This window comes from Heterocephalus glaber, unplaced genomic scaffold, assembly GCF_053883595.1.
Source record: "Heterocephalus glaber isolate CG9 unplaced genomic scaffold, H.glaber_assembly_v1.0 deba00001587, whole genome shotgun sequence".
NCBI lineage: Eukaryota > Metazoa > Chordata > Mammalia > Rodentia > Bathyergidae > Heterocephalus > Heterocephalus glaber.
The window spans coordinates 6,223,850-6,246,973 of record NW_028258365.1 but is presented as its reverse complement, the minus strand read 5'-3'; the positions used below and the strand labels follow the sequence as shown (position 1 = coordinate 6,246,973).

Below are 23,124 nucleotides of genomic sequence, written 5' to 3'. Positions count from 1 at the left end.
AATCGGGTATTAAATGTATTGGGTTTATTGAAAAGTTAAAAAAAAATGTAGCTGAAAAGTTTACATATATATTAACAAATGTTTGTTGTTGGTGTTTTAACTTTTATTTGTATTTTCTTTCCTCATTCCCTTTTCCAGTAAGCATGTACTATTTTTGTTAATAGAACAAAACAAAGCAAAACAGAAACAACAACAACCACAAAAACTATTGACATTTTCAAGACAAACCGTTTTATTTTAAGGAAATCTACTTCAAAAATCTGGCACAATGAAACTTCTAAAAAAACAAGAACAAGATTGCAATTTGGGGAAGTATCTCATGTCTACATTCGTAGAGTTGCTGTCCAAGAATGGGAGAAATTTAACTCCCTAAATTAGACTGTGAACTTACCTAAGTGTTGGGTAAGACATTTTCTTATGACTTTAGGTTCATTAGATTGCTTTTTCTTTTTGTTTTACATAACTTTCTGTGTAGGAACTATTTAATTAAGTATTCTTTATTTGGAATGAAACAATTTCCTTAAATAATAAAACAAGTCCCAGGAAAAATCCGAGCACATCTTTCCCCATGATACTGTGACACTCACCCTCCTTGCTTTGATACATTTGTCATAGAATTGCCTAGGTGCTCCGGATTTCTAATGGTTTGAGTCTTATTAAATTTCTGATGATGATAACAGGGTCATATGGTTACAACAACAATAACATGGGCTTAGTGTTTTATGGCTAACAGAACACTTGTGTACATATCCTCGAATGATCCTCAGTGTCATTATATCCAGATAAGGAAACTGAATCCGAATGTTCAAGGGACCAGCACAGTATTCACACTGCACAATTACTGAAAAAAAGATCGTGCACTTTGGGATTTCACAGACTTAAATTCAAAACTAAGTCATGTTCTAAATGGCAATTAAAACACTTATCCCCACAAAGGCTCATTTTCTTCCTCTTTCTTAGGGATATCTTGACATAATGAATGTAAAGTACTTGCACTTAGAGTAACCAGCACACAGCATGTTTTCAATAAATGTTCGTGGTCTTCCCTGTCTCCATTTCCAAGCTGCATCCTCTGTCCACAGGATCATTTAGGAAACAAGTCTCTCACTTCCAGACTTTCTGGCTCCTCTAGTCTTCCTTATGTATTGTACTGAGTGGCTCCTGGGCATTTTTGTGCTCTTTGCTACTGAAAGTTCTTGGCTTCAGATCCGTGAGAGCAGGGCGTCCACTCTCAGCACTTTGTACCCAACCTAGTTCCAAGTAGGCGCTCAGTAAACTGTGGAGTGAATTATCGAGACACTGGCTGAATGTGCATATTTGGCTCCTGAACTCACGTGAAACAGCCTGGCCGCCCACCTTAGTTCATTTGGGCTGCTATAACAAAGTACCATAGAAAAGGTGGCATACAAACAACAGAAATTTGTTTTTGACAGTTTTGGAGGCTGGATATCTTTAGGCACCGGCATGGTCAGACTCTGATGAGGGCTTTTTCCTAAGTTGCAGGCAGTTATCCTCTCATCCTCCCGTGTCGGAAAGAGAGTAAGAGAGCTCTCTGGAGTACCCTTCATAGGGACACTAATGCCATTCATGAGGGTTCTACTCTTATGACCTAATCCCCTCCCCAAAGTCCTACCTCCCAATGCAATCCCAGTTGGAATTAGGGTTCAAAATTGAGCTTGGAGGGACACAAACATTTAGTCTATTGTAGTAGAATATTGTTCAGCCTATGTAGTAACCCCTCCTCACTCTTGCCTGCCCTGTGTTTTTCTAAGATACAGATAATTTCTTCTCTCCTTTCCATCTCCATCCCTTTGACTTCTGATAATGATGTCAGAAGCTCTCTTCCTCATACCCAGGAGTGGTCACCCCTGTCCTCAGAAGCTGTTATGCCTTTGCTCTCCAGCCAAGGTGGCAGGGTATGAGTAACCTTACCCTTATCCTTAGTTCAGCCCTGAGAGAAACTATAAGGGGGGAGTGTCTGGGGGTGCATTTCTTCATCCAGGCCTCTTATCTCTTGTGGTCATTGAGGAAAGGAGAACTTTTAAAATCCATGAGAGCCTCTGGAGAAGGTAAGAATCTGGGGCGCTAAGTACCTGGATGGGATAAAATTGCATTTAAAATATTTTTATCTTAATTAACATACAGTAATTGTACATATTTATGGGCTACAAAGTGACATTTCAACACATGTATACAATGTGAAATGATCAGGTCAGGGTAACTGTACATTAGACATGTATTTTTTTTTTTTGGTACCGGGGATCAAACTCAGGACCTTGTGCTTGCGAGGCAGGCAGCAGAAACACTGAGCTAAATCCCCGGCCCCTCTGCTATCTATTTTGAAATATTCAATTAATAGTTGTCAACCACCATTACTCCACTGTTATAGAACTTTAAGACTTATTCCTCCTATTCAAATGCACCCCTAGTGGGTAGCAATAATCACCCTTTGTCCACCCTCCAACACCCAGTCCCAAGGTATAGTAACCATTGTTATACTTTTTACTTCTATGAGTTCTTTTTAGCTTCTGTGTTGTATTAATCATCTTTCTCATTGCTGGAAATAAATACCCAACACCCTCAATTCAAAGGAAGAAGGTTTATTTTGGCTCAGAATTTCAGTGGGATCAGTCCATGGTTGGCTGACTCCAAGGCAAAAACTGCATGGTGGAAGGGAATGATGAAGGAAAACTGCTAGAACTAGAACTAGAAGAGCCTCACATACGAGTTAGTCAAAGAGGAGTGATTGGCGGCATCTTATTTACTGAGAATAATATACTTTATTCAGGCATTTTATGAAATAATTGCAATGTTGCTTAGCAACATTGGTATTCGAATAGTCCCTGACGTACACTTTGTTCCACATCGTGTTTTGTCAGTTGCAAGTATAAGAAGTAAGTTAAACCATGGAACTATTTTAGACAACAAATTAAAGTGCTTTCTTGGGAGCCTGGATAGAAAAGTTCCACTGATCTGTTGACTCAGAGGTCTTGGCGTCTTGACAAGTATGTCCCCCCTTTGGTAAAGACTCTAAAGCTCATTGAATAGCTTGGTGCCTCACTTTTTAAAAATCTTCTGTGTGTTGTGGGACGGAATCATTTCTTTAAATGTCATTTTAAAATTTATTTCCTTCTCATGTCAACATACATCTTTGGAGAGGTCAAAAGACATAATTCATGCATTTATATTAAATGCATTTATTTGGCCTTGTGTACATACTAAGTGCTCACAGAAGGTATCAGATTAATGCGTCTGGAGACTGAAGTCTTCTGTTTATCTACTTATTTGGGAAACAGAGTATCTGAACCATTCAATATAAACTTGCCTGCACTATGTAGCCAGTTGATTACAACTTGACCTGGAAAATCTTAGAGTTTCATCCATGCATCTGTAATGGGGACATAAAAACAGCAGCTACTACTCTAAATCCTCTAAAAGACCTTTTCCTCTTCCCTTGTAATTCTTTACCTCCTCCCATGAGAACACCAGGATTCTGCAGATTGGTACTCTGAGACTTTTCCTCTGCTCTTTGGATCTAGTAGGTTATAACAATTTCTTTTCAAGTCCTTAAGTTTACTGTGTTCTTTTCTCCACCTCTTAGCCCCCATATACTTATTTTTCTCTATATTAGTTGTGCTTAGCAGTTGCTTCTTGAACCAAACAGAAGAGTTGGTACAGAGGTTTCCAGTAGTGTTCTGTGGAGCTCCTGTCCTCATAATCTCACACAGAAGGAGGTGGCCCTGGTCCTGACAGCCCTGATTCCCATCAGAACAAATTTTATCCATTCCGTCTGTCTGAAGACCCCTAATAAAATCTCATTTGAATAAAGATGGATAAAGGATTCTGTGGATAAAGGATTTGGAAACCACTGGACTTCAGAGTGTTCTTGGCATGGTTTCTCACTGTACTTTGGCTCTGGCACATATTACGGGATGACTTTGAACATTCATTTACCCGGTGATGCAAGCCATGATAAATGTGTGGAAACAGCTACTCTGTTGACCACTAAAGCCACATATGTATGTGGCCAGAAGGATGGAGCTATGTGGTTAGTTATTTGTTTTTGGATCCTGTGCTGGACTGAATATTATCCCTGAAAATTTATGTTTACCAGGGACCTCAGAATGTGACCTTAATTGGAAATACGGTCTTTGCAGATGTAATCAAATTAAGATGAAGCCATACTGAATTACACTGGATCCTAAGGCAACAGCTAGTGTCTTAATAAGAAAATGGAGATTTGAGCACAGAATCACAGGTGTACATGGGGAAGAATGCCATGTAAAGATAGAGCCATACATTGAAGTGATGTGTCCTATAGGCAAAGGTCACCAAGGATTGCCTTTGACAATGAGAAGCTAGAAGGACATGGGTGGTTTTTCCTTCAGAACCTCTGGAAGAACAAACCCTACTGACAATTTAATTTTGGATTTGTAGCATCGATGGGTTATTATAGTTAAATGAGGCTATAATGGTGAGCCCTTAATTTAACAGAATTGTGCCTTTTTAAAAAGAAGAGACCTGAACAAGAATGTTCTGTCTCACCATGTAATGCCATCTTAGGATTCTCCAGAAAGCTCCCACTGGCAAGAAGGACCTCAACTGTTGTAGCTGCCTGATCTTGAATTTTCCAGTCTTCAGTATCATGAGCTTAACCATTTACCAGTCCAATTATTTAAATACAGGATGACCAAAATTGAGTAGGTTTTCATTAATTTTATAAGATAATATAACAGGAAATATAAAAATATAAAAATGACTGAGAGATGCTTGGGAATCTGTTTAATGGTTAATAAACCTTTATTCTTTTCTTTTCCCCATTAACTTTATTGGTACATTTTAGGTATAAAATACAGTTACATTCATCATTGGGATCTTGTACTATTACTTGAGTCTCTTGGTCCTTATTTTTTTTCCCCCTTCCCTTGCCCTCCCTTCACCCACTCCAAACTTCCCTATTTACAAAGACCTTGTTTCCATTTTTTTCCTCTTCTCATATTTTTCCTTTCCCTTTTTTCCCTTCCCCTACCCCTCCCAATTCCCCTGCTCTTTTAGACCTTTTCTTCCTGTTACACAATATCAGTTATACATTTTTTAAATTACAATATTAAGATCTAGGAGACATTACCACAGATTTTACAGAATTTAAAAGGATATAGAAAGCATATTACAAAAATCGTTTTTGAAATAAACTTGACAACTTCTAAGAAGTAACTTGGAAGACAAATTAATGAAACTAACTCTGGAGGAAATATAAAATTTGAATAGTACCTATTAAAGAAAGTATATTCCTAGCTTGAAAACCTACCTATATGACAACAGCAGGGTCAAAGTTCTAAATTTTGATGGAATCTCATTTATCAATTTTTTTCTTTTATACATCATGTTTTTTGTATCCTAGGTAGTTCTTGCCTACCCTGAATTCATAAATATTTTCCCTTATAATTTCTTCTTTAAGTTTTATACTTTTAGGCTTTCTTATTTAAGTTCATAGATCCCTTCAAGTTATTTTCATGTATGGAAAAAAGGGTTGAGGTTAATTTTTTATATACAGGTGTTCTAGTGCTGTTTGCTGAAAACACTATCTCTTCCTCGGCTCTTGAGTTTATATTCTACAAAATGCTAATGTTAAATAATCTTTCAAAACTCAGTGGACCATATATGTGTGGTTCTATTTCTAGATTCTCTGTTTTATTCCAATGATCTATATGTCTTTCCTTACACCAACACTGCCTTGATTACTGTAGCTTTAGAAGACGTCTTAAAATTAGGTACTAAATGTCTTCCAACACTGTTTTTGTTTTTGTTTTTAACTTTTCTAGGTCCTTTGTATTCCTACATAACTTTTAAATTTCAATATCCATTTCTTTATTTATAGCAAGTATACACAGACCTGAATTTTTATATATACCTTGTGTTTTCTAATCCTGCTAAATTCAAGTACAAGTTCTAGGGGCTCCTAGAGATTTCTTTGTATTTTCTCTGTAGATGATCATTTCATCTACATATAAAGATTTTGCTTCTGCCGTGCCAATCCTATCCTAGTTGTGTCATTTTATTGCCAGACTATTTTGGTGGGGCCTAGGTTTCAAAGTTTAATGGACAGATAAAGAGTAAGCATGTCTGCCCTTGTTCCCCACCTTAAGGAGAAAGCATTGTATCTTCTCCATTCATATAAGGTGTTCTCGCTGGAAGAATGGAGTACATGTCTTTAATAAACCTTTATTCTTAACGAAGTATTGCATCTGTGATGTTCAGGCATAGTGACAGAAAATGGACTAACACAAGCATCCTGTAAAAAGACAATCAGATTGAGGTTGTCTAGTAGGTATGGATCATTCAACACCTAGAAGGCAACAAGGACATTGTTGGTGGTGATCACAGCATCATAATAATGAGGAGATTCTGAGAAACCATCAGCTAGGCTGATGGGGAGTCCTACAGCAAAGATGATCTATTAGAGGAAGGCTGTGACAGGCAGGAATGGACTAGATCTAAAACATCTGCCATGGCTAATTTTTGACTAGGATAAGCCTGGGAAGTGTGTAGCTTTGGAGTGAATTATATGATGGATATCAGAGTTCAGGCAACCGGAGCTAACAACTCTCCTTACAGCCATTTCTTTCTTCAAAGGAGACTTGAGTGGAGCACATCCATGACTGGACTCCTAGGGCTTTATTGTGTGTGGAATCAGGGTCTATAGTATCAGTGGTGATGAAGGAATTCCAGAATAGCAGAGGTTAGGTGATACTGATTAATCATCAGAGACATGGTGTGTGTAAATGTCACCCCAGACAGATTAGAATTGCATCCAGGACACTGAAACCTGTAGAGATCCATGGCATTGTCTAATGGATCATAGTTTTCTTGGGATGAATGGGATAAAAAAGTGAGCTAGAACTTTGCTTGACTCATACAATTAAAAAATGAAATCAAGAACAGCTGAAAAGAAACGTGCTATGTTCCTATATTGGAAAATTGTGATCTATTGCCCAACTTCCATACCTTAGGCAGTTATCATACTCAGAGAGCATCAACTGAAGGAGAAATTGTGTCCCATATAGGACACAGGATCGGAAATGATACTGGTATCAAAGAATCTAAAAATACCTTCATGAGTTCTTAGCGTGGCCAGGTGAATAATGAGTCCTGGCCCAGATCTATGATTCAGCATATACAGTAGGTCCACAGACTCAGTATGTCCCTAGTCATTGTGTGCATAATTGGGATTGATTTTTTTTTTAGCAGAGGAAGAATGCTCACTTTGTTTCTCTGACCTATGGAGTAAGAACCATTATGGTAAAAGGGTTCAGTTAAGTGAAACCGCTTGACTTCTGCTATTCTAATGTCCTATCACCTCTGAAATAGTTTCTTTCAGTCGTTACAATAAGTCAGAGCCACACTGCATTCTTGGTGGAATTGCAGAAATTAATATTATTTTTGAGTATACAAAGACTACAGAAGTGAAGGTGTCCATAATATTTCTGTTCAGTTCACTGATACCATTCGTGAAAAGTGGATGGTTGAAAGCTAATCATAGTGAATCAAGTCAAGTGATAGTCCCCAAAGTATGGTTTTACTGGAGTGTAGTATCGCAGGTCTGGGTCTAGCCTATGGAACTTAGTACGTGGCTGCTGATTTGGCAAATGTTTCTTTTCCAATCTGAAAAAAGAGGATCAAAGCAGCGAACATTTACACAGGAAAGTCAGCAAAATATATTCCATGCTGCAAGTTTATGTTAACTCTCCTGCTTTCTGACACAGTATCATAGGAAGGGACCTTTGAACATCTTGATATTCTACAGAAACACCAGAGTATTCCTTTTGCTGACAATGTCATGTCAATTGGGCTGTTGTACAAGAAGTGAGAAGAAATCTGAATACTATGGCAAGACCCATGGGTGCCATTGCTTAGGAGTGAATCCTTCAGTGATTTAGGGGCTGCCATAAGTATGAAATTTGTAGGGCTCCAATGATTTTGACTATATAGGGATATGCTTTTTAAAGTAATGCAAAGGCTGAGATCTAGCTGAGTGATAAAATACTTCCCTAGCATTCATGAAGCCTTGGGTTCAATCTTTAGCACTGAAAAAAAAGTCTGCCTTTCAGCCAGGTGTGGTGGTGCAGTGTACACCTGTAATCCCAGCACCTGGGTGGCTGAGGCAGGAGAATCACTGCTAGTTCAAGGTCAGCCTGAGCTACATAGTGAATTCAAGCCCAGCCTGAACTTCATAGTGAGACCTTGTCTCAAATCCTCCCCCCTGAAATAAAGTAAAGCTAATGTTATTCTACTTTGAACTTCCTAACACCCCCCCCACACACACACTCACACACACGCACACACACAAAGCATAGCACAGTAGCAGTGAGCCTCTGTTAGTCAGCTTTCCCTTCACTGGGACATAATACCTTATACCTCAAACTTAAAGTAGGAGAAGTTAATTTGGTTAACAGTTTCTGGGGATTCAGTCCATGGCCAGGTGGCTCCAAGGCAGAAACATTATGGCCGAAAGGTGTGACAGGGCCAAGAAGCTTGTTTCAGGGTGTTGGGGAAGTACAGCAGGGGAACAGTGCCAAAAAAGATGTGAAGGATTAGCTATAGTACTCAAGGCATGCCTCTGTTACCCACTCAGACACACCCAGCAGTGTGCCCCTCCAGTCCTCTCAGTGGCTTCCAAGCCATTGAAGTTGACACAGTCAAGCTTAACCATCACAGCCTCTTTGAGTTTTGGAAGCAGTAAAATTATACTTGAAAGTACTTCTCTGAGCTGTTAGCTAAACTGGGAGATTGTATCTAGAGTAACACTCAGAGTGGGAAAAAAGGCTCAAAAGGAGGTCCATGTGGTAGTGCAGGCTACCTTACTGCTGAGGTTGTAAGACCAGGCAGCCTATAGAATTAGGAGTAATCATGCTGTGCAGGGATGATGTGTGGTATTTCAGGAAAGCACTGACAAGAGCTTTACAAGGAAGACCTCCAGGATTGGCACAGCTGTAACTTCTGCATTGGAGAAGTACTCTTAAAAATCCACCTCTAGAACACTATTATAAAACAAATTGAGTACCCAGCCACGGAGATGTCAAATAAGTATGGACTTTATTATGAGTTATACCCCCCACCCCAAGTCATAATGCAGAGAAGATGAAGTTACAGTATTGTTTGGTGGAAATAGTACATTTGGGAGCAGGTAAGAGGACATGGAATGTGATAGGAATAAGAGATCTGACCTCCATGTTACTTAACTTCCTTTACACTCATTTATCTCTCTCAGCTCACCCATATGGCTTCTCATGAGTTCCCTATGAATAACTTAACAGAGGAGAAGAATATGTAGCCTGGTTTTTAGGTGGGTTGGCTCCATATATTGGTGATATTGGTGAGCTGCGACCGCAGGTTGGCCCTACTTGGAGAGTAGCCTAGATGAGGTGCGGGTGCTCCCTATGGGTGGAGCTCCGAATGCTACACTTGGTAGAACACAAGTGCTGTGAGTGCTGGCAAATGAGTTGGTTGGTTGTTCAGGGGCCAGAAAGGAACAAGATTGAAGGTCTGGAGAAGAAGAAAGTGGATGGAGTGGTGAGAGTGGGCACACAAGTTTTTGTGTTCAAAGCAGTGTCAGAGAGCATTCCTGGGAGAGAGGGCATTTGACAATAAGTTGGGTACAAAATGATGCATGTAGAGGATGTTAGCCTCTGTCCATGCTTGGGCTATAGGCCCAAGAATGGAGTAGCCATGTGTTTCACTTACCTATTACCATATAACAAACTCTAACCAAATACAAGGCCTTAAAAGAACAGTGGTTCTTGTAAAAAAAAAAAGTTTGTCATGATTCTGTGGAATAAACAGGTGCTTTCAAAAAATAAAAAAAACAAACAGGTGCTTTCTCCGCACTACTGGATTCTAGGTAGACTAAAGTTGCTGACTAGGAGCTGTGGGGCTCCTTCACAAAGCTCCTCTACCTAGCTAGCTTGGGCTTCCTCATGGCATGTAGGTTTCAGAGTAGACCTTTCCCCTGGTGGCTGGCTTCTAAGAAGAAGTAGAAAAATGGAAGCTACATGTTTCTTACTGCTGAGAAGCCATTCCAAAGCATAGTGGTTCAAAACCAAAATGATTTATTATTTCTCGTCCTTCTTTTGGTTAGGGATTTGGTCCAGGCTGGGATGGATGGTTATCTGCTCCATATGATGTTAGACACTTCTTTAATTGGTGGCCTGTTTGGGTCTTTAGGGTCAGGAAATCTTCATTCACCTGTCTGGCTTCTCAGTGTTTCTTTTTTTTTTTTTTTAAATGTGTTCAGGATCATCATTCATTTAGCCCAAGATTTTATGCAGCATAATATGAGTTTATATTCCCTGCCCACAGTGCTTCTATCATTATTAGTGTCTTTCCACTTTCTGTACCTGACATGGATCCTTTGTAGCATTGTTTTGGACCAGAGCACCCACTTGAGAGGGCAAAGGATGTGTGACCATAAGCTCATGATCACAAGATCCACAGTTATACAATATAACACATTGCTTGGAAATAAGGCTTGATAAAATATAGGAATGGCTCAGTAAGGCTTAGTTAAGAGGAGAGGTTGTGGACAATACTATGTGGACTTAGGCCACTGTCTTCCACTTCTGAGGTGCATGATACCAGGTTCCTCAGTAGGCTCAGAACTGTAATGGGTTACCTACAGATGTAACCAGCCCAAAACAGATCCTCTAATGCCTATTCTTTCTTCATTCCCTTAATCTTCCATCTTGCTTACTCTGTTTCCAAAAGTTATCTTTCAAATGAGCTACCTGACAGTGTCTATATCTCAGGCTCTAGTTCAGACAAAATCCATACTTAGGCACTTTTTAGGATATGCTACTTTTTGTGATTATGACAAAAATGAAAATTAACATTTTTAGCATATGAAGTGTTTTTATTTTTTTTAAGTAGATTCTTTGAATTGGAATTTTTGGATTAAAATGTGTGGATTGGGGCTGGGGAATTGGCTTGGTGGTTCTGCCACCTGCCTTGCAAGCACAAGGACCCAAGTTCGATCCCTGGTACCAAAAAAAAACAAACAAAAAAACCCCCATAAAATGTGTGGATTGAGTTTAAGCCTCTTGCCCAAACTGTCAGTTAAGAATAGTGTAGTAATTTGTATTATTTTTACAAGTATATGTGGTTATATTTCATTTTCTTTGTTAATTTTCTATTTTGGACATTTCAAGAAAACAGCTTGTGAGATCTGTGGCTTATTTTGAAAGTCATAAAGTAAGATTGACATGAAATGATGGTTCTCAAGTCATATCATTAGGAAAGTTCACTCCTTTCTCACTGAGAGAGAGTAGGAAAAGGAAAAAGGCTAACCACAAGTATCCTTCAAAAGAAATTCCCAGAAAAAAGTTAATGTATATGAAAGTCATAATCATAGGGATCTGAACATTTTCTGATAAATTATTTCCATCAAATTGCAGTGGGTTTTAGAGGGCCAAATTAAAACCTTGTCTCACATAAGGGCTTTACTAGGCAGCAAAATATAAGTTAAACCTGTTGTCTTTTTATTTTATTTTATTTTTTGGTATGGGGGATCGAACTCAGGTCCTTGTGCTTGTGAGGTAGGCAATGGAACCACTGAGCTAAATCCCCAGCCCCTGTTGTCTTTTAATAAGGGTAGATTGTGGTTAACACGTGCATGTAGAAAGTAAAAAAAGAATAAGCTAAATTTTTTTCCTTAAGGTTTATACCGTTCTTTTCTCTTTCTGGATATAACCCACATCCTTTAGGTGAAGAAAAATTGACCTTAAAAACAGTTGACTTTTCTGGTAAAGCAGTGTTCCTCTTTGCAACGAGAAACCTCAAATTTGAAGCCCAGTTATTTAGTTGATATCAAAGAGTTATTTTTAAAATGAGTTCCTGTAAAACATTGTGTGAAAAATTTTAAGGGAGAGTGCACAAGTACCCCACTAGTTTTATTTTAGTGTTTCTAAACTTTAGCCTTAGCTGCTACTTCTAAGGTCAACAAATTATAGGGGACTGGAGAGTTTTAAAACCAGCATACCACCCACATTACTTAAACATTTGTCATTTTTTAGAAAAAGAAGTTTTGTTTCAAGTGGACGTCTATTTCTTATTTTTCCCAAAGTCTCAAGTTGATGGAAAGTGTACTTTACAAAATAATAATCCATGAGTTTCTGGATAATGAAGAGAGATATCAACAGATAATCAGAAGAACTGGAGAATTCTTGAATGATAGAAAGCAGAACATGCTATATGGGTGGGAAAAAATCAGAAGAATAGAAGAACAAAAGAATGACAATGGCAAGAATTTAAGATTATTTATTGGCATGAGAACTCAGCGCAACAAAGGAAACAGAGTGAGGAGACACCTGCAAAAATAGAATATATTTGCAAACTTTTCCCCTGAAAAGGGTTAATATCTAGATAAACAAGAAACTCAAACAACTCAACAGCAAAAAAGAAAATAACTTGATTAAAAAGTGGGCAAGAGACCTAGATACATACTTCTCAAAAGAGGCCATATGGTGGTCAACAGGTATAGGAAGAAATACTGAACATCATGACTCTGCAGGAAATGCAAATCAAAGCTACAGTGAAGCTGGGCATGGTGGCACATGCCTTTAATCCCAGCTACTCTAGAGGTGGAGGCAGGATTGCAAGTTCAAGCTAGCCTGGGCAATGTAGGGAGATCCTATGTCAAAAAAAAAACAAAAAACCCCAAAACCAAACTAAAATAAAGGAAAAAAAACCGAAAACAATTTTACAATGAGATATCACCTCCCCTTAATTTAAATGGCTACTCTCAGAAAGATAAAAATAACAAATGCTGGCATGGACACAGAGAAATGGAAACTTATATTCATTCCTGGTAGAAATGTAAATGGGTACAGCCAGTATGGAAAACACTGTAAAGTTTCTACAAAATACTTAAGGTAGAACTGCCATATGATGGAGCAACCTCACTACTGGGTATTTATATACAAAAGGAAATGAAATCAGTATGTTGAAGAAATATCTGCATTCCCATGCTCATTATGGCACAATCCCACAATAGCTAAGATGTGAAATCATACCAAATGCCCATCAACAAATAGAAAAAGGAAATGTGGTACGTATACACAATAGCAATTATTCAGTCTTAAAAAGAAAGAATTCTGTCATTTGTAGCAAATGGATGAATCTGGAGAACATTAAGTGAAATAATCAAGGCACAGAAAGACAAATACTGCATGATCTCACTGATCTGTGCAAGGTATAAAGCTGGTCTTCTAGAAACACGGAGTAGAGTAGTGCTTTACCAGAGATTGGGCAGTGGGGATGTGATGGTGGGGAGAGGTTGGTCAATGAATTCAAAATTACAGTTAGATAAGAATAAGTTATGGTGTTCTATAACACAGTAGGGTGATTATACTTAACATTGTATTACATATTTTAAAGTAATTAGAAGGGAGAATTCTGAATATTATTACCACAAAGAAATGATAATTGTTTGAGGTGATGGATATGCTAAATCCCATGATTTGATCATTACACATTGTATACATGTATCAAAAGATCACACTGTATCCCATAAATACATGAAATTATTGTGTGCCAGTTAAAAACAAAATAAAACTTATACTAAAACAAAATCCTGGAGAAGTGCCCAACCAGGAGTCAAAATCATCTTTGTAGGTATGTAGCCTATCCAGTTGCACAGGGCCCTGCAGTTAGATCGTTTCTCCTGCTTGGTTTAATGTTCTGATATTGTCTTGAAATTCTCAAAAATTTTTGAAAAAAAAAGGATTCTGCATTTTATTTTGCACCAAGGCCTACAAAATACATACCCACTCCTAACTGTTAGTACCACTCTTCTAAGCCCCCAAATTGGGACTGCTAGTGGTAGTTTCTTTACTCTTCGTCCTAGGTTAATAACATCTTTTAACCAACAGTTTGCATGAGAATCCTGGAGAGATTCCTTGTGCCTGAGGAAAAAATAATGAAGAATGTAAGATAACTCTAGACCTCTGAAAACAAAGCAGAAACAAGAAGGGAAGACTGAGAAAGTTTTGCAAGGGTGAAGTACACTTAAAAGTTCTTCATATTTGACATTTGAAAGGATTCTTGGCTCCCTACCCATATTGTCCGCCTGTAAACACAATTCTGTCCACTTATCTACTATGAGCTTTCAAGGAAGAGGCCACTGGGGAAATAGACTTCCATAACTACAAGAAAAAGCTGTCTTAGTTTCCTTTGCTAAATAACCTCACTCACCAGTGATAAAGATGAATAGAAAACATCACCAGACAAAAGGAGGAAATCAAAGATGTGACATAGAAGGCCAAAGACAAAAAATAGTTGGTACTGTAGAAAACATAATTGAGAAACAAGAGAATTTTTAGAAGTGTAACTACTGTCTTCAGAGAGATTTAGAAAATATTGCATTCATCAAACAAAACCAGGTGACTATATAAAAGGAAAAAGAAGAGGTCAAAAAGGAATATGCAGATTTTAAAAAATGTCAGAAAGTATGAACTAGTTGAATTATAAATTTGAGGGGGAAGATCAAATTGATAACCTGTAAACTTTCAGAATCTAGAGTTAAGAAAAGAGATGGAGAATTTGAGAGATCTTTACCTTTAACTCTTATACTTTGCTGCCTTCAGTAAAATACAAATGCATAATAAATAATAAATAATAAATTTTTCTGAGTTAAAAAGACTCTAGTCTTCAAATGGAAAGGGCTCACCAAGGTCCAAAAAAGGTAAAATAACAAAACTGAAAACAATATTTTAATCTGTTTTAGTCACAGCCATGTGACTTACATTGCTATATCATTTATTCAGCAAACCTTTATGGAATGAATGAACAGATGAAAATATCCTCATGAAGCTTCAAAATTCCAAGGACAAGTAGCAAAGGTACAAAGGTATTCAGAGTATAAAGGGACAGATGGTCTCAAATGAATAAAAATTTAATTGTTAGTAGATGTTTCTTCAACAACTATGGGTAATGATGGCAAAGCAATACTTTTAAACTTTTCAGGGAAAATGATTTTCTACCTAGAATTCATTACCCAGCCAAATGATCAATTCGGTATGAAGGAGAAATAAAGGCATTTTTCTAGTACTTTTAGAGTAAAGTCATTTTCTTATATCTGAAAAAATTATTGAAGGTATGTAATAAAAGAAAAAGGGAAACTTAAGTGATAGATACAAAATCCAGTAACAATATAAACCAGAAGTTCAATGAAAAGCAGGATGATGGTTGTATAAAGACTTAGCAAATTTTTATGATCCCTTATACACTAGTCTAAAATAGAACAGGCACAGAGGCTTTATAAAGTATGTCTTTAAAAATGTGTTTTTATCCACAACTTGTATAATTAAAACCACAGAGCATATTGATACCATGAAAGCATAATTCTTTCCAGCCATGAAAATCATAAAAGGAAGACAAAAGGTAAAAACTTTATGCCATACTCATTCCAAATACAAAATGAAGCAAGGTCCACTTGTGTTCTGGCTTTTTGGGCAATTACTAGGTTGTTCTGCCTGGTTCCATCTTGGTTATAGAATGAGGCTGTCTGTAATATTACCATCACCCCCAAAGCATTCACGTTTCCACTGACAGATGAACATTATTGCAAAGTGGTTGCTCATTGATGATGGGCAGTGAATGCTTTTTGAGTAGTAACTCAAGTGATAGCTTTGGTTGAGTCAGATTCTACTCAGCTCTTTTCCTTTGAGGTTTGTGCAGTTCTTCCTTATTTTTCTTTTGTTTTTCTACTTTCTTTTACTCTGCTCCCATCCCAATCCTGTCTGGTGTCTTTGAGTAGAAAAACTGATATTGCACACACGCATCTCTCTCTTCCTTTATGGATGGCATTTTGCCTAGTTGCTTGTTTTACATTTTGAACATAGTAAATATTTATGCTTGCTTCCAAAGTCAGTAACTCATTTCTCTTATCACAGGTTATAGAAAGAGAATTTTCCTGTTGACTCAGAATTTTACCTAAACCCTCAAAGAAGAGGAAAATGACTGGTTTAGCTCTTCTGCCTTCTAAAGAGAGGTGTTAGATAGATCATATTTTGGAAAGGTTTTCCAATGAGGTAGCCAGACAGGTATGGGCAACAGTGTATTTGTAGGAGTAAAAATGACTCTGATGGTTGTTTCCATGGGACTTTCCCCTCCATCATCAAGCTAAAGGCATCGCAGGCTGATCTTTTCTCCTGTGGAGTCACAGCTCTATGGGCTGGAGTGGAGTTTGGTGAGAGAGCTCTGGGATGAGCTTCCTTGTGTTTGCTGGAGTTTGGGAGCACATGGGACTCCAGAGACCAGTGCCCATTTTATACTTTGACAATTCTGAATACAATAGGAGGCTGACTGAAGTTTCTTGTGGCAGCTGAGGGAAGCAGAGTGAGCTACGCTTCCATCATTCAGAGGATAGGATTGCCATGGGCCAAATGGATGCCATGGAGGCAGCCAGGCTTAAGTCATTTAAGAGATCTCTGTCTTGACAGAGTGAGGAGGCCTCAGTGGAAGAGTTGACAGGGGTCACTGCCAGAGGGCAGAACTAGGTGGAAGTGGTGACAAGATGTCAGCTAGAAGACAGATTAAGGGTATTGCTCACATCAGGGAAGACTAAAGTTTGGAGTTCTCTGGAGTTTCTTTTTAGGCTCTTGTTTTTAATGTTCCTAATGAATACTTGCCAAAATGGAGGGTATATGCAACTGGTGTTGGCCAAAGGAGAATCACCAATATTATGTCACAAAAATGTCTTCCTCTGCCACTGAATGATGCAGTAACAGAAAAGGAAGAGAAGTGAAAGAGAAAGATCATTCCGCCCTTTCCCACAGCTGCCCTGAGCTGTGGGTCAGTGTGATCGGAAGGAAGTGAAAAGTTGTCATCCTGAGACTTCTTTTTGCCATTACTCTGGGAATTCCCTTTGCTTTCCTCTTCTGTGGAGCCCTGTTTTTCTGGTTCCCATGGCTTCTCTTTTTTGGTTAACTGTCTTGTTTTACTAGAAGTATATAGTGGTCTCACACTCATCTTGGGCTTTTCTTTTCTTTTCTTTTTTTTTTTTTCATTAATGTAAGTTGTTTATCCTACTAGAGATGGGAGGAAGGCAGTAGTGAACGTTTGGGTCATATTCTCCAGGATGAAAAGCAAACCTCTCCCCTTCCAGGGATGGAAATAGCAAATTGTGTTTTTAGAGAAATCTCTTCTGTTACTTTTCTCATAGCTGAGACAAAATACCCAACACCCAAAGTTAAAGGAGGAAAGACTTATTTAGCTCACAGTTTGTAGAGGTGTTAGTCCATAATTGGCTGGCTCCAACACAGGGTGGCATCACAAGGTAGAAACAGGTCATGGCAGGCAGAAGGAAGCAAAGCAACAAGGGATGACTATAGTTTTGTCTATCTCTTATATCTTATGCAGGCTACTTAGAGTGGGAAGCTCTCACACCCTTAATCTTAGAGCCCTTGATTTTAGCATTTCACCATGAATCAATTCCAACATCACACACTCTAGATCCAGGCATCTCTGAAAAAGTCCCCCCATGACCACATGAGGCTTGCGGGGGGACATCTAGACACAACCCATAACATTACGATCCTGGCCCCTCAAAGATTCATGCACATCCTTTTATGCAAAAGGCATTTAGTCCATCTCCAAGAGTTGCCACAGTCCTAACAGTTTCAGCATTGCTAAAAAGTCCAAGTCCAAAGTCTCCTTGGAGATTTAAGGCAAACTCTTAGCTATGAGCCCCTGTACAAATGAAAAGAAAGGTAAACACTTCCAACCTACACACGATGGCACAAGATAGACATTTCCATTGCAAAAGTTACAAACAAGGGAATAGCAAAGAATGGGAACAAAGTGAGACCAAAATCCAGCAGGGCAAACATTAAATCCCACAGTTCTACTTCCAGCATCCCCGGCAATCTGTGGCAAGTTGTGAACTGCAAAGGGCTTGGGTGGCTCTGCCTCTAGAGCACTTCTGGTGGTTGTAGCTCCCATGGCTTCTCTCTTGCTTGCTTTGCTACCTTCCGCCCACTATGAACTATTTCTCCTCTGCAATGCCTGTCTGCCATGCTACCCTACCTTGGAGCCAGCAGATTATGGTCTGAAAGCTCCACAAACTGTAAGCTAAATAAACTTTTCCCTATTTAACTTTGGGTGTTGGGTATTTTGTCACAGCATTGAGAGAGAAGTAATTAAGACACCCCATTGAGGAAAAGGAACTGATTCTCTGGGATCCAAGTTGAGTGCACAATCATGTACACTACTAACAGCTACTATATTAGAAATAAAGGAAATAGTACTTTGTTGTAATGACAGTAGAAGAGGGACATAAGCTAAAATGGGAGATGCAGAAGGAAAAATAAAAGTGTATGTCAGTGTTTGGAGGTGAACACAAAGGGCTGGGAGAGAGAAGTCACTACAGGAGAAGTTTCCTGTCACACCTTTAATGGTCCTGGTATGTGTTGGGAATTTCAGCACTGGCTGGAAGAGTCCTGACTTAAATACCCTACTGTCACTGGGGAAATGGAAGCAGTACCAGCCCCATTTTGTCTTCTTTCCAACAAATAGAGAAATACGCTCTCCCATTTGTACCTGCTTTCAGGATGACTGTAAGATCACAGGAATCATTGGATATTTATTGAGGAAGTTTGTAAGTTGAGCTAAGCACACTTGAGTATTGCATAGTGGAACATTAGAAGTTAACATTTACATTGCATATGAAGTGTAATGCCAATATCGAACCAATGTAAAGTGAATGTGCAACAATATAACTGATCTCATCTTCCTCTGGAGCTACTCAAATTCCTGATGGCTACAGACAATTATTTTAAGATGAATTAACCAAGTTTTTTTGTTTTTATTGCTATACATATATGCATACTCATATTCAAATAATTTAAAATCCAAACTCCTCATCAGGGTTCTTTATCTTCTGAAGAATCTTCTTTCCTGCTCCTTATGCCCAGGATAGTGTTTTGGACCAGAGGTCCTTATTTATCTCTTTGCCCATGTGCTAATGCTCTCTCTGTTTTCCTCTAATCATCAGTTGAGATACATACTCATCCTTCCTGACTTCTGTCCTCTCTGTGTCCACTGCTGAAATGTTAAATTTTGTCCTCTGCAGGCTTTCCAGCCTGCCCTGCTTAACCTGTGGGCTTCAGTGTCATTCACCTCTCTTTATGGTGACCTAAAGGTAAGCTCTTCAGCTCTTGACTCTTAGCTAGGTTTCATGACCTTCCCTGGGAGCAAACAGGAACTTCTATGTGCCATGTGGGAAAGTGAAGGAAACTTGAGGGTAGCTCACCCAACCCCCACTGTCTAACAACTCACACATTTTTCCTCAGCTGCAAAACACTTTTTTGGTTTAGGGTAGCAGGTGCTGTGTGCATGGTCTGCTCCTGTGTTCCAAAAGGGAACTAGAGTGTTGAAAGTCCTTTTCTACACAGGGCACAACTCTCTACTCTGAGATTAGTCTTAATTTCTGTTCTTTCTTGGTTTCTCTCTCCATACTGTGCCCCTCAACTAGCTAAGTCTTAAGGATGTAGAGTGGAAACACTGAAACCCTACAAATGCCAGGCAAAGGATGTCCAGTATTTGGCTCCCTCCTAAGCTCTCTCACTTTTCAGTAGAGAAGTGTGTGCCATCTTTAGTCAGGTGGGTGCTTCTCCTATCATGTTCTCCACTAAGGGCTTTGTTATTTTAGGTGGTACTTGCCAAGCCCTCTCCTTTGATCATTAAGTTTTAATGTAGAAAGGGTTTCATAAAAGATAGATATGAGGAAGTATGGAGATAGATAATTTTCTAAAGGCAAGGGCATCAAGGGGCAGGGAAGGAAGGTTTAAGGGCTGAAAAAAAAGAATTAGGATGTGTTATGTGCATGTAGCAACTCTACCCAAGGAATCTAAACTTTATGTACTACAAATATGTACAAATGAAAAGGAAAGGATCAAAGATAAGTGGAGGGGGAGGGAAGGAAGGGAAAGGGGATGAGAAAAGGAATTAAGACGTGTTATGTACATGTACCAACTTCCCACAAGGAATATAAATATGATATACTATGTACATATACTGATAAACTAAAATAAAAAATTAGAAAGAAACGCAAGCTAGATTACTGCAAAGGAAAGTGTTCTGGGAGACATTTAAAATGATTTCTCTCACTGCTCCTTTTAACCCATGTTGTAGGTCTAGTTCTGTACTTGTTGTTTTGAAATCTTCCACCAGGTTCATGGTTTTCCTGGTTACTCTTACATAGCTGTAAGGCCCTTTGTACACAAGAGCAACATCATATTAAGAAAAATGTGCAGGCCAGTGTGATAATCAGAACCTCACACTCTTATCTAATTGTCACTACATAGATTTCACTCAAAAATCATCCCCAGAGAGACTATCTCTGACTATACTATAAAGGCTGAGTATTTCTAGTTTAAAACTCTGAAATCTGAAATGCTCTAAAATCTGAAAGTTTATGAGTACTAATATAATGCTCAAAACATTCCAGATTTTTAAGTATTTAGGATTTTGGATTTTTGGTTTAGGAAAACTCAATTGGTAAAGTGTATGTGCATATTCTTCAATTGGAAAAACTGTCAAGTCTGAAATACTTCTGATCCCAACCATTTGAGCATTTGAGGTGATACTGAACTTGAATTACAGGTAACCTCATGAAACATATACATACATATATATATATATATATATATATATGTCAGATTTTCATTGTTGTAACAAAGTACCTCACTTAAGCAACTTTAAAAAGGAAAGGTTTATTTTGGCTCATAGTTTCAGAGGTTTCAGTACATGGTTAGCTTGCTCCACTGTTGTGGGCTTAAGGTGAAGTAGAAACATAATGGTGGTAGGATGTGGTGGAGGAAGCTACTCACTTGATTGTAGGTAGGAAGCAGGGTTGGGGGAGAATTAGTGAAGAAGGGGTTGGGGATCAGACATATATCCCCAAGGTTATGCCCTATGATTCACTTCCTTTATATGGGTCCCACCTCCTGTTTCCATCAGCACCCAATAATGTCATCAAATTGTGATCTCATCAGTGGATTAATCCTCTTGCTGAAGTTAGATCTAATCACTTACCAAAACGCCATCATCTGGTAATTAAGCATTTAGCACATGATTGTTTTGGGAAATTTCAAATCAAAATGTTAGTAATTTAGTTCAATATAAACATTATATACTACATGCATGTACTGACAAACTAAAATAAAAAACCAGGAAAAAAAACAACCTAGATTATTGCAAAGGAAAGAGTTCTGGGAGACATTTAAAATGATTTCTCTCATTACTCCTTTTAACCCATGTTGTTTAATTCATACATACTTACTATGCTTACTATTTGTCATCCAGTATTATGCAAGGCATTGGGGATATTATAATAAAATAGATTGGTCTTTTATCTAGTGGGAAGGATAGACAATAGACAAACCAACTATTATAGTGAGTAAGAAAGACATCATTTAGCAATATGTATTATATAGAGAATTAGAACAGAATGATATAAGAGAGTGACTGGGTGATTAATTGAGATTGTGTAGTCAGGTAAGGTCCCTCTGAGGACATGGCATTTAAGCTGAAATCAGAATGACAACATTTTCTTGTTGCATGCTGTATAATGAATAGAGGCAAGATTCTGTAAAACTGTATGTCATGCAGCATGATTCCTGGATGGGAGTACATAAGCATAGCCACAAAATACTCCCTGGAGTATTAAGACAACCTAGTGGAATGATAAGTGAGCCTAACTTGATCAGAGTTACACCATCCTTTTGTCTCAACAAGTTCATGTTTCAGCAGACTCCTAAGTTCTCATGACCCTTCTATGGTTTGATTGAAAAAGACCCCAGATGCCAGACTGACAACCAAAGTAGGAGCTATGCTGCCTTGTCAACCATGGAACTTCACAATTTGTAACTGAATTACTAGATATCTGCAAATGATATAAAATCTGAGAAATAGAGAAAGTAGTAAACTCAGGATCCTTTCTGTCTAATGAATATTGGGCTCAAGCATATTTGAAAATTTAGCACTTGGGGTAGTGAGGAGGGTAGTTAGAAAGCATTCTACTATTTTACAGACTCTCCTCACACACAGGAAGGAAAGACAAATATATCCGGCTGGTTCAGGGCTTCATCTCCTATAGCCACCCTCACTGATGAGTTGGGATGCTGAGAAAGACTTCTTAGTGTGCTACTGCTGTGAGATTGGGAGATGTCTGTAAAACAAAGGCTTTATGACATAGTCATGTAGGTAGTTCACACCTCCAGCTTATTGGAAATCTATTTTTCCAGGTTGGTTCTATCAGAAAACATACACATATAATGAAGTGATTTTGCTTTGTGTTGGGTCTTTGTTGTATAGTCAACTGATAAATTGAGGAATGTTGAACCCCATTCTCATAAAACATAAAATGTACATCCAGGTGTGGTGGTGTATACCTGCAATTCCAGCACTGTGGAGGCTGATGTAAGGAAGATCACAAGTTAGAGCCCAGCCTGGGCAACTTAGGGATTTAGTGAAATCCTGTCTCAAAAACAAAACAAAACAAAACAAAATAAAACAACAACGCTCCCCAAAGAAAGAAAAAAAAAAAAGAAAAGATTGGGGATGTAGCAGCTCTGTGCCAAAACCCTGGGTTCAATTTCCAGTACTGTAGAAAAAAATGTGTATCTACTGTGTATGATATATGCATAGTTTTAAGTGTGGATGAAGCCTCTTTGGGCTCAGGCTGTGTCAGTTTTCTTCAGGTTCCCCTGAAAGGGAGCTGCTTTAGGTGGTGTTCATAAAGCTGAACTTGGCTGGTTATCTTTCCAGGATGTCCCTGAACAGCTCTGTTCCATCTACCATTCAAACACTCCCTATTCCTGTCCCTAAGCCTAAAATATAGACAGAGGGCATCGCACTCCTAAGACAAACATTCCTGAAGAACATGCCCTGCTGGTAGTCAGGGAAGAAGAATCTTCCTTTTGAGACTGGCATTTCCTCCTCCTCCCACCTCTTCTGGGACCTTGAGCCATCATTTTTCTTTGTTTTATCCGCACATGGTCTTTTCCTTTCACTGGCTCCAGGTCTTCTGTCTTAAAAATGCTGAGGTTGTAGTTCTCCTGAAAAAAAATA

General features: G+C 38.5%; 1 protein-coding gene across 15 annotated transcripts in view; it reads left to right on the top strand.

The window, feature by feature from the left end:
• Positions 1-23,124, top strand: part of Arhgap10 (Rho GTPase activating protein 10) — a 152,633-nt gene that overhangs the window by 95,843 nt on the left and 33,666 nt on the right. The window contains exon 13 of one of the 15 annotated variants that reach the window (XR_015443978.1): positions 139-402. The exons of the other annotated variants lie outside the window; for them this stretch is intronic. The gene's annotated coding sequence lies outside the window, so the exon portion shown is untranslated. The remainder of the gene's footprint in view (positions 1-138; positions 403-23,124) is intronic. 15 annotated transcript variants of the gene reach the window in all.